Consider the following 13527-nt stretch of genomic DNA (forward strand, 5'->3'; position numbering starts at 1 on the left):
AGCCCACCCCTACGGTCAGCGCTGTCCACGGCCTCCAGTAGGCTACAAACACCAGAAACTACTTGCAACTCCTGGACAGAGAGCTAGGGTGAGTAAGAAGTCGAGCGGGGTCATATTTCAGGGCCCAATGCATGGTACTAGCTGTATCTTAAATCACACATACAGATCTCAGTGCTTAAGGTCAGCTTCAATGAAACAACCCACCATGTACTCCTACATGGCCTCTCATCGATACCTTTACCAAATCGTGTTCAGCACACCACTCTTATTACCGACATAATCATTTCACTCTAGCCATCACCCAGATGAACCAGACCTGACACGACTCTAAGCATAGCAGGCATAGCAAGGTAGGAACAACACATACATAGGGCTCAATCAACTCCTACACATGCTAGTGGGTTTCGTCTAGTTACTGTGGCAATGACAGGTCATGCAGAGGAAATGGGTTCAACTACCGTAGCACACAGCAGTTTGAAACGCGTTGTCTTAATGCAGTAAAAGAGAGCAGGAGCGAGAACATGGGATTGTATCGATATGATCAAATGGTTGGTTGCTTGCCTGATGGTTCGATGCACTGATATGGTTCTTCGTTAGGGTAATCACGGTACTCCTCGGAGGCAGAACCTGTCGCAAAGGACACCGATACACAACCATCTCCAAACAATGTGCAACAATATGATGCATGCATGAAACATGGCAATATGAGTGTGTTGGGCTAATGCAACTAAAACCAGAAGGGTTTGAACAAATTTGAATCAAAGATTCAAATTTCAAACTCAAACATGGCCTTTTAAAGTGCTTTTCCTTGTTCTGCTTAAAACATCAATTTAACTTGTTTGATCATGCATGAAAATAGTACAGATGGATAGATTGGATTTTTCTGATCATTTTTCATATATAATTTGTCCAATTTGGAGTTACAGAATAAAAGTTATGAATTTTTGAAGTTTAAATAATATTCTGGAATTTCCTGATTAAATTTAAATCCAGAAATATAATTATTGCGCCAGCATGACGTCAGCATGACGTCAGTGGTCAACTGCGGCTGGCTGAGGTCAAACCTGACGTGTGGGGCCCACACGTCAGTGACAGGGGGGTTAAACAGGGTTAATTTAATCCTAATTACTAATTAGTGGCGCTGGGGCCCACTGTCAGTGTCAGGGGGGTAGTTAGTTTAACTGATTCGGTTAGTGCTAATCCTAATTAGCTACAGGGCTGGGCCCACCTGTCAGGGACACAGGGGGGTTCCTGCCGTGGTCAAGGTGGGTCAAACCCACCGGCGACATGACGCCGGCGAGGCCCGAGACGGCGGCGCGATGCGGGATCGCGCTACAGGGCACGGGCGAGGCCGTGCTTGGGCTCGTTGGAGAGCCCTTGCTCCCGCGCGTCGAACGGTGGTGGTGGCTGTGCCTGGGATGGTCTGTACCGTCGACGGCGAGCTCGTGAGCGGCGGCCGGAGTTCGGGTGCGGTCGGAATCGGCGTTGCAGGGCGTTTGGGGAGGCGTTGGTGCGTGCTGCGTGCTCCTAGTGAGGTGTGGAGCACGATGGTGTGCTCGGTTGGGCGCTACGGTGACCGTGGCCACGACGGCGACATCGCCGGCGGCGTCGAGCTTCGGAGCTCAAGGGGGCGGCAGCTACAGAAGGCTAGGGACGACGGGGCAAGGGGGAATCGAATCGGTGGCTCACCGCGGAGCTGTAGGGATGGTTAGCGGGCTCGGGGACGGCCGGAGTGCAGCGAATCGACGACGATGACCTCCGGTGGCCGAGGAGGGGAACGGCGACGTAGGCGGCGATGCAGGGCTTCCGGAGACCCGTGGAGCGGTGGGGAGGAAGAGGGGGTCGAGGCGGAGCTCCTGAGCTAGTCGGGGGAGCGAGGGGTGGCCGGTGACGGCTGCTATGGCGAACGGCGGCGAGGGTGGTGTTCGGCCGTGTGAGAGAGAGAGCGAGGGAGAGGAGGGAGGAGCCGAGGGAGAGTGAGAGAGAGCAGGGGGGAGGCGTGGCGTCGTCCGGGGCATCGAGCGAGGAGGGGAGGGCAGGCAGGCAGCCGAGCAGGTGGCGTGGCACGGTGGCGCGCGCGCGCGCCGGCCACACTCCCCTCCCTCTGTCGAGGACGAAGACGACAGAGGAGGGAGGCGGGCTGGGCCACCTGCTGGCTGGGCCGGCCAGCTGGCTGGGCCGCACAGTGGAGGAGCCCAGGTAAGCTCCTCCTGTTATTTATTTTCTGTTTTCTAATTTCTGACATTTGTTTTGATTTAAATAAAATATTAAATCATTTATTTACCTTATGCCAATTTTTGCAGGAGCTAGATATATTATTCCAGAGCTCCTTTATAATTGGCATAATATTTGGACATATATTAATATATATAATTAATATATCTCTAATGCAAATATTTATGCATTAATTCCAAATGCCCAAAATAAATACCTATGAGCTCTTAAAAATATTGGTTTGATTTTTATCTCTGTCCAATATTTTCTGAGAGCAACATGAGCATTTTCTTGGACCCTTTTGGAGAAATTTTTATTTGGATCATTTCAAAAATGATTCTGAGGGTTTCACAGATCCCCATTTCAAATTAAATGGAAAATTTAAACATGATGCACACACTCTGATGCATGACTAGCTAGGGTGTGACAACTCACCCCCACTCAAAAGAATCTCGTCCCGAGATTTGGGTTCCTCCGGGAAGAAGGCGGGATACTCAAGTCGAAGACGATCCTCCCTTTCCCAAGTTGCTTCATCCTCAGAATGGTGCGACCATTGAACTTTGAGAAACTTGATATTATGACGTCGGGTGGTACGTTCGGCCTGATCGAGGATACGAATGGGGTACTCTCGATATGTAAGATTATCTTGGAGATCAAGCGTTTCGTGGTCCACTTCACGGATAGGATCTGAGAAGCAACGCCTGAGTTGGGAAACGTGGAAGACATCGTGGACTCTGGAGAGGTGCGGAGGTAGTTCTAACTGGTAGGCAACTTCTCCTTGTTTGGCGAGAATGCGAAAAGGTCCAATGTAACGAGGAGCCAATTTGCCTTTGATACCGAAACGATGGGTTCCCTTCAGAGGGGTGACCCGAAGATAAGCCTTCTCGTCAACCTCGAAAGTCATAGCCTTATGTTTTCGGTCATATTGACTCTTTTGACGAGATTGGGCTGTTTTCAACTTTTCACGAACGATACGAACTTGTTCTTCTGCTTCCTGAATCATATCTGGGCCAAAGAATTGTCTTTCCCCGGTCTCTGACCAGTTAAGGGGTGTTCGACACCGTCGTCCATAGAGAACTTCAAAAGGGGCTTTACCCAAGCTAGATTGATAGCTGTTGTTGTAAGCGAATTCGGCAAATGGAAGGCACTTCTCCCAGTCCATTCCGAATGAGATAACAGAGGCTCGAAGCATGTCTTCTAGAATTTGGTTGACGCGTTCCACTTGACCACTCGACTGAGGGTGGAAGGCGGTGCTAAAGGAGAGACGAGTTCCCATAGCATTTTGGAAACTTTCCCAAAATCGAGAGGTGAAAAGACTTCCTCGATCCGAGTTAATTTCCAGAGGAACACCATGGAGGGACACTATTCGGGAGATGTATAAGTCTGCCAGCTGACTAGCGGTTATACTCTCACGAACAGGTAGGAAATGGGCTACTTTGGAGAGACGATCGACAACGACGAAGATAGCATTATTCCCTCTCTTGGTCCTGGGAAAACCGGTAATGAAATCCATACCAATTTTATCCCATTTCCATTCAGGAATGGCTAAGGGTTGAAGGGTGCCAGCAGGCCGTTGGTGCTCTGCTTTTACACGACGACAGACGTCGCAATTAACAATATACTGAGCAATTTCTCTCTTCATCCTAGTCCACCAGAACCTCTGGCGTAGGTCCTGATACATCTTAGTACTACCGGGATGAATAGTGAGAGGAGATTCATGAGCCTCCTTAAGGATCAACTGCCGTAGATGCTGGTTCTTGGGAACCACTAGACGGTTCTCAAAGTACACAACACCATGATCATTTGTGGAGAAACAAGTAGCACCTCCGCTAGCAATGTTCTCTTTGATTTTAGATATTCCCTTATCTCGCCTTTGGGCAGCGATGATTTGATCCGTAAGAGTAGGTTTTGCTACCAAGGTGGAAAGAAAACCTTGAGGTACAATGTGAAGGTTAAGCTTCCGAAATTCCTCATGGAGAAGCGGTTGACTTTGTTGTAACATCAGGTTGTTACAATAAGATTTACGACTTAGCGCATCAGCCATGACGTTGGCTTTCCCTGGGGTGTAGGTTATTCCTAAGTCGAAGTCTGTGATCAATTCAACCCAACGTCTTTGCCTGAGATTCAGATCCGGTTGGGTGAAAATGTACTTCAGACTTTGGTGATCAGTGAATATTTCGCAACGATTACCGAGGAGGTAATGTCGCCAGGTTTTAAGTGCATAGACTACAGCTGCAAGCTCTAGGTCATGAGTAGGATAATTCTCCTCATGTGGGTGCAATTGCCGTGAAGCGTAAGCAATTACATGTCGATCTTGCATAAGGATGCAACCTAGTCCTTGTCGCGAGGCGTCGCAGTAGATAACAAAGTCTTTGGAGAAGTCTGGCGGTACCAGTACGGGAGCAGAAGTCAGGCGTCTTTTCAGTTCCTGAAAGTTGTGCTCACATTGTGGAGTCCATTCGAACTTCTTATCTTTCTTGAGGAGTTCGGTTAGAGGTTTAGCAACCTTGGAGAAGTTCTCGACAAAGCGGCGACAATAGCTCGCTAAGCCTAGAAAACTCCGAACTTGCTTGACCGATTCAGGTGGAGTCCAATTAAGGGCGGCTTGAACTCGCTCAGGGTTAACAGCAATACCTTTACCAGATATTACATGTCCTAGATAGGTCACTTCTGACAACCAGAATTCACATTTAGAAAATTTGGCATAAAGGCGATGCTCTCGAAGTTTCTTCAACACTAGCCTTAAATGTTCGGCATGTTCTTCCTCGTTCTTGGAGTAGATGAGTATATCATCGAGGTAAACCACGACGAATTTATCCAAATACTCCATGAAGATTGAGTTCATTAACCGAGAAAAGGTGGCTGGAGCGTTGGTTAAACCGAAGGACATGACGGTGTACTCGTATTGGCCATAACGAGTAACAAAGGCCGTTTTAGGAATGTCCCCGTTTCTGATTTTGATTTGATGGTAGCCCAACCTCAAATCCATCTTGGAGAAGACTGAGGATCCAGCGAGCTGATCATACAGGTCGTTGATCCTGGGAAGCGGATATTTGTTCTTGATTGTGACCAAATTGACAGGTCGGTAATCTACAACCATCCGGTCCGTACCATCCTTCTTCTTGACGAATAGGACGGGGCAAGCCCATGGAGATGAACTAGGGCGGATGAAACCCTTTTTCAAGGACTCATCGAGTTGTTTCTTAAGCTCGGCTAGTTCTAGGGGTGCCATCTTATAAGGTCTTCTAGCAATCGGAACGGTTCCGGGGATGAGGTCTATTACGAACTCAACATCCCTGTCAGGTGGAACACCTGGCAATTCCTCTGGGAAGACATCCGGGAAGTCACGGACTACCGGAATGTCCTCAAGGTCTGGCAAAGGGCTGGCGTTAAGAGAATATAACTGTCGCTTGGCTATTCGGGTCAAGACATTGACTATCTTCCCCGAAGGGTGAGTGAGTTGAACAGTCCTAGAGAAGCAATCAATTTGGGCATGATGAGCTGACATCCAGTCCATACCCAGAATGATATTAATATCTGAAGATTTAAGGGCTATCAGAGACGCGAGGAAAACAAGTCTGTCGACTTGGATTTCATTTCCATGGCTTACTCTAGAAGTTTGCCATTTGGATCCCGGAGTTTGAATTACCATAGAGGTTGGCATATCACCGAATGCGACGTTATGCAAACGAGCATAATTTTCAGATATAAAAGAATGAGAGGCTCCTGTATCGAAAAGAACAGATGCCGGCTGGCAATTAACAAGAAGCGTACCGAGAACGACGTTGGGATCCTCTTGAGCTTCTTCGGCAGAGATACAGTTGACATGGCCACGTGAAGCGGTGACCGGCTTGGCGTGGAATATTTTTCCTGTCGGCTTGCCACGGCCAACAGCTTTAGCAGACTGGTTGGGGTTGGTCTGGGGACACTCACGCATATAGTGACCAGATTCCCCACACTTGAAACAGGTCACGGAACTGGTACGTGGAGGAGCATTGTTAGTTGGACCCCCATAGGGCTTGGCCGGTGCAGACTGTTGAACGGGGCGAGGCGCCTGGAAGGATGGCCTCGGTGTGAACCTGGGTGGCAGGGCGGTGTTGGGTACCCACACGCGGCGCTTCTGAGGACCAGCACCGGACGAGGAACCCATATCACGGCCATGCTTGCGTGTTGCGTCATAGTCAGTCTGACCAGTTTCAGCACTGATGGCTTTGTTGACAAGTTTCTGAAAAGATGTGCACTCATGCAGACGGAGGTCACGGCGAAGCTCAGGACTAAGGCCCTTACGGAACCTTGCTTGCTTCTTGGCATCAGTAGACACTTCCTCAGTTGCATATCGTGCGAGATTACCAAACTCCCTGCTGTAAGCATCCACAGAAAGTCGGCCTTGGGTGAAACTGCAAAATTCCTCACGTTTACGGTCCATGAGACCCTCCGGAATGTGATGTTCACGGAAAGCCTCGCTGAATTCAGCCCAAGTAGTGACATGGCCCGCTGGGCGCATAGCTCCATAATTCTCCCACCATAGACTGGCGGGGCCTTCAAGATGATATGCAGCAAAGGTGACCTTGTCAGCCTCCGCTACCAGCGCGGAACGCAGTTTGTGAGCGATACTGCGAAGCCAGTCATCAGCGTCGAGAGGCTCGACGGAGTGGTGGAACGTGGGTGGGTGTAATTTGATAAAATCACTGAGTGACACCATGTTAGTCCTCTGATGCTGTGCTGTGTTCTGTTCAATACGATCCAACAAACGGTTGGTCTCCCGCTTGTTTCTCTCAGCTTCCATCATAACCTCGGTTAGGGAAGGAGGATGAGGCAGATTTGCATCCCTGACTTCACTGCCTTCGGCCTGCTCTTGAGGAGCAGGGTTAGTGCGCGTGTTGACCATCCTAGGTAAACAAGACAAAGATTTAGTCAGGAGGATAAAATTCCGACATAGGATATAAAATGTAAGGAATAACTCGAAATGCAAGATGATCATCCGTATGACATGGTAGATACAGAAACTGCCTTTTTTATTCCATCGTCATACACACCATACAGGGTTTAGTACAAGACCAAACAAAGTACTATTACGGTGAAAAGAGGATTACATCTCATCGGAGGCATCCCAAGCTCCTATACATTATTTTTCTACACCTCCGGAAAGAGTACAAACTAGGTCATATCCCACGAGTCACGCGGGACGATAGATGACACAGCTAGTGCGAACTAGTGATATTATCACTAACTCAGACCGATCCGTAGTAGTCCTCGTAGAAGTCACCTCCATAGCCTGGAAGCTCAACATGATCATCCGGAAACAGACGATCTCGCGGAGCTTGTGGACCATAGGGGCTAGGATGAGGCCTTGGACCAACAGACGGTGGCCTGCGGGGACCACGAGGTGGGGTGATGCCTCCTACATCACGCCAACCCATCACGTCTGGCAGAGCAGATCTCACAGGATAGAGATCGCGCATATCTGAATATCCAGCTTGCACCGCTGGTGCAAACCGAGTCAATGTGGCCCAGTGGTCAGCACGGGTATTGAAGAGCTCTAACCTCAAGGCCCGATTTTCACGATCCTTATCCTCGAGCATCTCAGCAGTGGTGCGAGTCCGTGAATCCTCCTGAGTGGGGTCAGCATAGATAGCCTGGAGATACCCTTGTGCTCCCGGAAGTGATCCTGGCATATACCGGAAATCAGAGTCCCGAAATAGACCAGATCTGACTCGCATAATGGTCATCATAGAGTAGGCGGCGTCCTGCACAGCCATCTCAATAGTAACCCCGAGTCCATAGGAGCAGTGAAGGGGCTCGGTGGATCCAGGATAAGATGGAAATATCCGGACAGTGCAGAGATACTGGCTTTGATTGAAGTCCCGATATTGCTCTTCGACCGTGTACTCAGGATACCAACGGTATCCAGCCTCAGTCATTACCCTGACCAACTTGGCAGTATGGCCGGGTACATCTAGGCATCGAGTCAGGCGAACCACTTGATTGAGGTCACGAGTGGCCATCTGAAAGCACAATCATAATGCAAGGGCATTAGAATTTCTAGCAAAATTTCGGCAGCATAATAGCTGTAAATGCTCAAGAAGGATTTTGAGACATTTGACAAAGGATTTCGTACACACTCAACATCATCATATCAAAGTTCTGAATCCATTCTAACAACATAATGTGGTAGTAGAACTGAACTAGGCTTGTATCCATCAAACTTATAAGGTACTACTGATTAGTAACACGTGATCCTGATAGAGAGAACAGATCCTAATTCCTTAACCCCCGGTGGAAGAATGGACTGACTCAGATCAGAATGTCATAAGATAAAGGAGTAAAAAGAGCCTTACGTTCCAACCCACAAACAATTCCCCTACATATAACTAAAGAATTTCTAGACTCAACATCGACCAGTTTGGCTTGGAGAACCTACAGGCAGTCCGGCTCTGATGCCAACGCTGTCAGGACCCCGACTCGATGTCACATCGATCTAGCCGGTAACACCTCATATCACTTTGCGGCCTCACGCACGGTATCCCCACGGTGTCGCCTTACCTTTGCCCGGGACCGTTTGCGCATTTTGGCTCACGTATATGATAGTGTCGCTAGCATCCATATGATAAAGAGCCCGGGCTGACATGACTAGTCGTAAACCCAAAGTGGCACAGACTTACAGGGACAGGCATCCATGACCCAGCTTCGAACGTGTCGGTCATCAGCAAGTGGGTCCGGGCTGTAGCACTGGGCTAGCAGGACTCCGGTAAACCGGGCTGTAGCGGGCTAACAGGACTCCGGTACTCAAAGCGTGACATTTCCCCGAAGGGACAGACACAGGAACGAAGAAGGACACATGCCGGCCAGCCTAAGTGTTCCAGAGCAGTAGCAAGCTACCATGGCTCAGCGGTAACACTAGGAGACATTTCCCGGTAAGAGAGGCTACTAAAGATAAACAACTAGATAGTCAGATCCCACACATACCAAGCATTTCAATCATACACACAATATGCTCGATATGTGCAAATACAACGAAGCATCACAACATGACTCTACGACACAAGTACTTTATTTAAGGCTCAGGGAGCCATACATAACATACACAAAGGTACGGGTCTCATGACCCAACATACAAGTCATACAGTCATACAAACCAGCAGCGGAAGTAACTTGTCTGAGTACAGACAACTAGTAAAATAAAAGAGGCTTTGAAAGCCTAGCTATACTACAAGGTCCTTCACAAGCTCAGGGTCACCACCTGGGTCTTTAGCCTACTTGTTGATGTCAACGTCTACATAGAACCCATCAGAAGGGGTTGCAGCGTCTTCTGTAAAAATGTAGATTATAGCAACATGAGTACAAAGGTACTCAGCAAGACTTACATCAGATCCTACATACATGCATATTATCAAGAAGGGTTGGTGGAGTTATTGCAGCAAGCCAGCTTTGACTCTTGGCTAGACTATCCTACGATACTCCAACTTGAAATGGTTTTTCGCACACGAGTCCACTACTCACCACTTCAATACACTACCGAGGATCCACCTCCGTCTTCCTACGGAAGAGCCATCCTCGGCACTCACACTTATCTTGAGGCTTTTAACAGTTTCCATTTACATTGTCTATGAACTGTATAGGCAACCAAGTAGTCCTTTACCGCGGACGCGGCTATTCGAATAGATTATGATAACCCTGCAGGGGTGTACTTCTTCATACATGTTTCCACCACTTAGCGTCTGCACACGACATGTGCTCGGCAGACTTCAAGCGAAAGCCGACGTGGGTGTAGACCACGACCTACCTAAACACTTAAGCCTCTAGTCCAGGTTTATCGCCTATTCAGGTTCCATCCGCAGGGAGTCCGGCCGAGGTTTCCCATACGGCCCCGAACGATGTGAACAGGGTTCCCGAGATACCTAACGGGTATTCGGTACACCGTGCCACGTACCTACCGCATCACAGCCCACCCCTACGGTCAGCGCTGTCCACGGCCTCCAGTAGGCTACAAACACCAGAAACTACTTGCAACTCCTGGACAGAGAGCTAGGGTGAGTAAGAAGTCGAGCGGGGTCATATTTCAGGGCCCAATGCATGGTAGTAGCTGTATCTTAAATCACACATACAGATCTCAGTGCTTAAGGTCGGCTTCAATGAAACAACCCACCATGTACTCCTACATGGCCTCTCATCGATACCTTTACCAAATCGTGTTCAGCACACCACTCTTATTACCGACATAATCATTTCACTCTAGCCATCACCCAGATGAACCAGACCTGACACGACTCTAAGCATAGCAGGCATAGCAAGGTAGGAACAACACATACATAGGGCTCAATCAACTCCTACACATGCTAGTGGGTTTCATCTAGTTACTGTGGCAATGACAGGTCATGCAGAGGAAATGGGTTCAACTACCGTAGCACACAGCAGTTTGAAACGCGTTGTCTTAATGCAGTAAAAGAGAGCAGGAGCGAGAACATGGGATTGTATCGATATGATCAAATGGTTGGTTTCTTGCCTGATGGTTCGATGCACTGATACGGTTCTTCATTAGGGTAATCACGGTACTCCTCGGAGGCAGAACCTGTCGCAAAGGACACCGATACACAACCATCACCAAACAATGTGCAACAATATGATGCATGCATGAAACATGGCAATATGAGTGTGTTGGGCTAATGCAACTAAAACCAGAAGGGTTTGAACAAATTTGAATCAAAGATTCAAATTTCAAACTCAAACATGGCCTTTTAAAGTGCTTTTCCTTGTTCTGCTTAAAACATCAATTTAACTTGTTTGATCATGCATGAAAACAGTACAGATGGATAGATTGGATTTTTCTGGTCATTTTTCATATATAATTTGTCCAATTTGGAGTTACAGAATAAAAGTTATGAATTTTTGAAGTTTAAATAATATTCTGGAATTTCCTGATTAAATTTAAATCCAGAAATATAATTATTGCGCCAGCATGACGTCAGTGGTCAACTGCGGCTGGCTGAGGTCAAACCTGACGTGTGGGGCCCACACGTCAGTGACAGGGGGGTTAAACAGGGTTAATTTAATCCTAATTACTAATTAGTGGCGCTGGGGCCCACTGTCAGTGTCAGGGGGGTAGTTAGTTTAACTGATTCGGTTAGTGCTAATCCTAATTAGCTACAGGGCTGGGCCCACCTGTCAGGGACACAGGGGGGTTCCTGCCGTGGTCAAGGTGGGTCAAACCCACCGGCGACATGACGCCGGCGAGGCCCGAGACGGCGGCGCGATGCGGGATCGCGCTACAGGGCACGGGCGAGGCCGTGCTTGGGCTCGTTGGAGAGCCCTTGCTCCCGCGCGTCGAACGGTGGTGGTGGCTGTGCCTGGGATGGTCTGTACCGTCGACGGCGAGCTCGTGAGCGGCGGCCGGAGTTCGGGTGCGGTCGGAATCGGCGTTGCAGGGCGTTTGGGGAGGCGTTGGTGCGTGCTGCGTGCTCCTAGTGAGGTGTGGAGCACGATGGTGTGCTCGGTTGGGCGCTACGGTGACCGTGGCCACGACGGCGACATCGCCGGCGGCGTCGAGCTTCGGAGCTCAAGAGGGCGGCAGCTACAGAAGGCTAGGGACGACGGGGCAAGGGGGAATCGAATCGGTGGCTCACCGCGGAGCTGTAGGGATGGTTAGCGGGCTCGGGGACGGCCGGAGTGCAGCGAATCGACGGCGATGACCTCCGGTGGCCGAGGAGGGGAACGGCGACGTAGGCGGCGATGCAGGGCTTCCGGAGACCCGTGGAGCGGTGGGGAGGAAGAGGGGGTCGAGGCGGAGCTCCTGAGCTAGTCGGGGGAGCGAGGGGTGGCCGGTGACGGCTGCTATGGCGAACGGCGGCGAGGGTGGTGTTCGGCCGTGTGAGAGAGAGAGCGAGGGAGAGGAGGGAGGAGCCGAGGGAGAGTGAGAGAGAGCAGGGGGGAGGCGTGGTGTCGTCCGGGGCATCGAGCGAGGAGGGGAGGGCAGGCAGGCAGCCGAGCAGGTGGCGTGGCGCGGTGGCGCGCGCGCGCGCCGGCCACACTCCCCTCCCTCTGTCGAGGACGAAGACGACAGAGGAGGGAGGCGGGCTGGGCCGCCTGCTGGCTGGGCCGGCCAGCTGGCTGGGCCGCACAGTGGAGGAGCCCAGGTAAGCTCCTCCTGTTATTTATTTTCTGTTTTCTAATTTCTGACATTTGTTTTGATTTAAATAAAATATTAAATCATTTATTTACCTTATGCCAATTTTTGCAGGAGCTAGATATATTATTCCAGAGCTCCTTTATAATTGGCATAATATTTGGACATATATTAATATATATAATTAATATATCTCCAATGCAAATATTTATGCATTAATTCCAAATGCCCAAAATAAATACCTATGAGCTCTTAAAAATATTGGTTTGATTTTTATCTCTGTCCAATATTTTCTGAGAGCAACATGAGCATTTTCTTGGACCCTTTTGGAGAAATTTTTATTTGGATCATTTCAAAAATGATTCTGAGGGTTTCACAGATCCCCATTTCAAATTAAATGGAAAATTTAAACATGATGCACACACTCTGATGCATGACTAGCTAGGGTGTGACAAAATAATAACTTTATTATTGCCTCTAGGGCATATTTTCTTCAATGTGTCCACCCGCCAATCGGTGTGCTAAAACACTGAAAAATAGTAAATAAATTACCATACCCAGATGCACCATTCTCATTGTTGCCCATAATCATGTTGACAGACTTGGAGTCCTGTCCTGACTTCTTAAACTTGTTTGAGCACTTGTTGGCCCAATGTTCAACCGAACCACAAGTAAAGCAGCTCGCATCCTTCTTGTTCTTCTTGAAGGTCTTCTTACCCTTCTTCTTAAAGTCGGTATTGTGCTGTGGGAGTTGAAGTTCCTCTAGTTCACCATGTTGGTGACAGAAGTCCCTTCGGCCAGTTTTCCGTGCGAGTCATTTGCCCTTGAATTATGTGCAACACTCAGATGGCTAATGACATTCTCCACAGAGAATTCACGCCTCTGATGTTTCAGAGTGGTGGCAAAGTTCCTCCAGGAATCAGGGAGCTTAGCGATCATGCAGCCTACGACAAACTTGCCCGGTAAATCGCACTTAAGAAGCTCAAGCTCCTTAATGATGCATATTATCTCACGAGCCTGCTCCAATACATGACGATTCTCAACCATCTTGTAATCGTGGAACTGCTCTATAATGTACATCTCCCCCCCCCCCGGCATCGGTGGCCCCGAACTTAGATTCGAGCGTCTCCCACAAGTCCTTTGACGATATGCACATGTAAATATGCGTCGACCAGTTTATCTCCGATCATGCT

This window comes from Triticum aestivum, chromosome 3B (assembly GCF_018294505.1).
Source record: "Triticum aestivum cultivar Chinese Spring chromosome 3B, IWGSC CS RefSeq v2.1, whole genome shotgun sequence".
In the NCBI taxonomy this organism is placed as follows: domain Eukaryota; kingdom Viridiplantae; phylum Streptophyta; class Magnoliopsida; order Poales; family Poaceae; genus Triticum; species Triticum aestivum.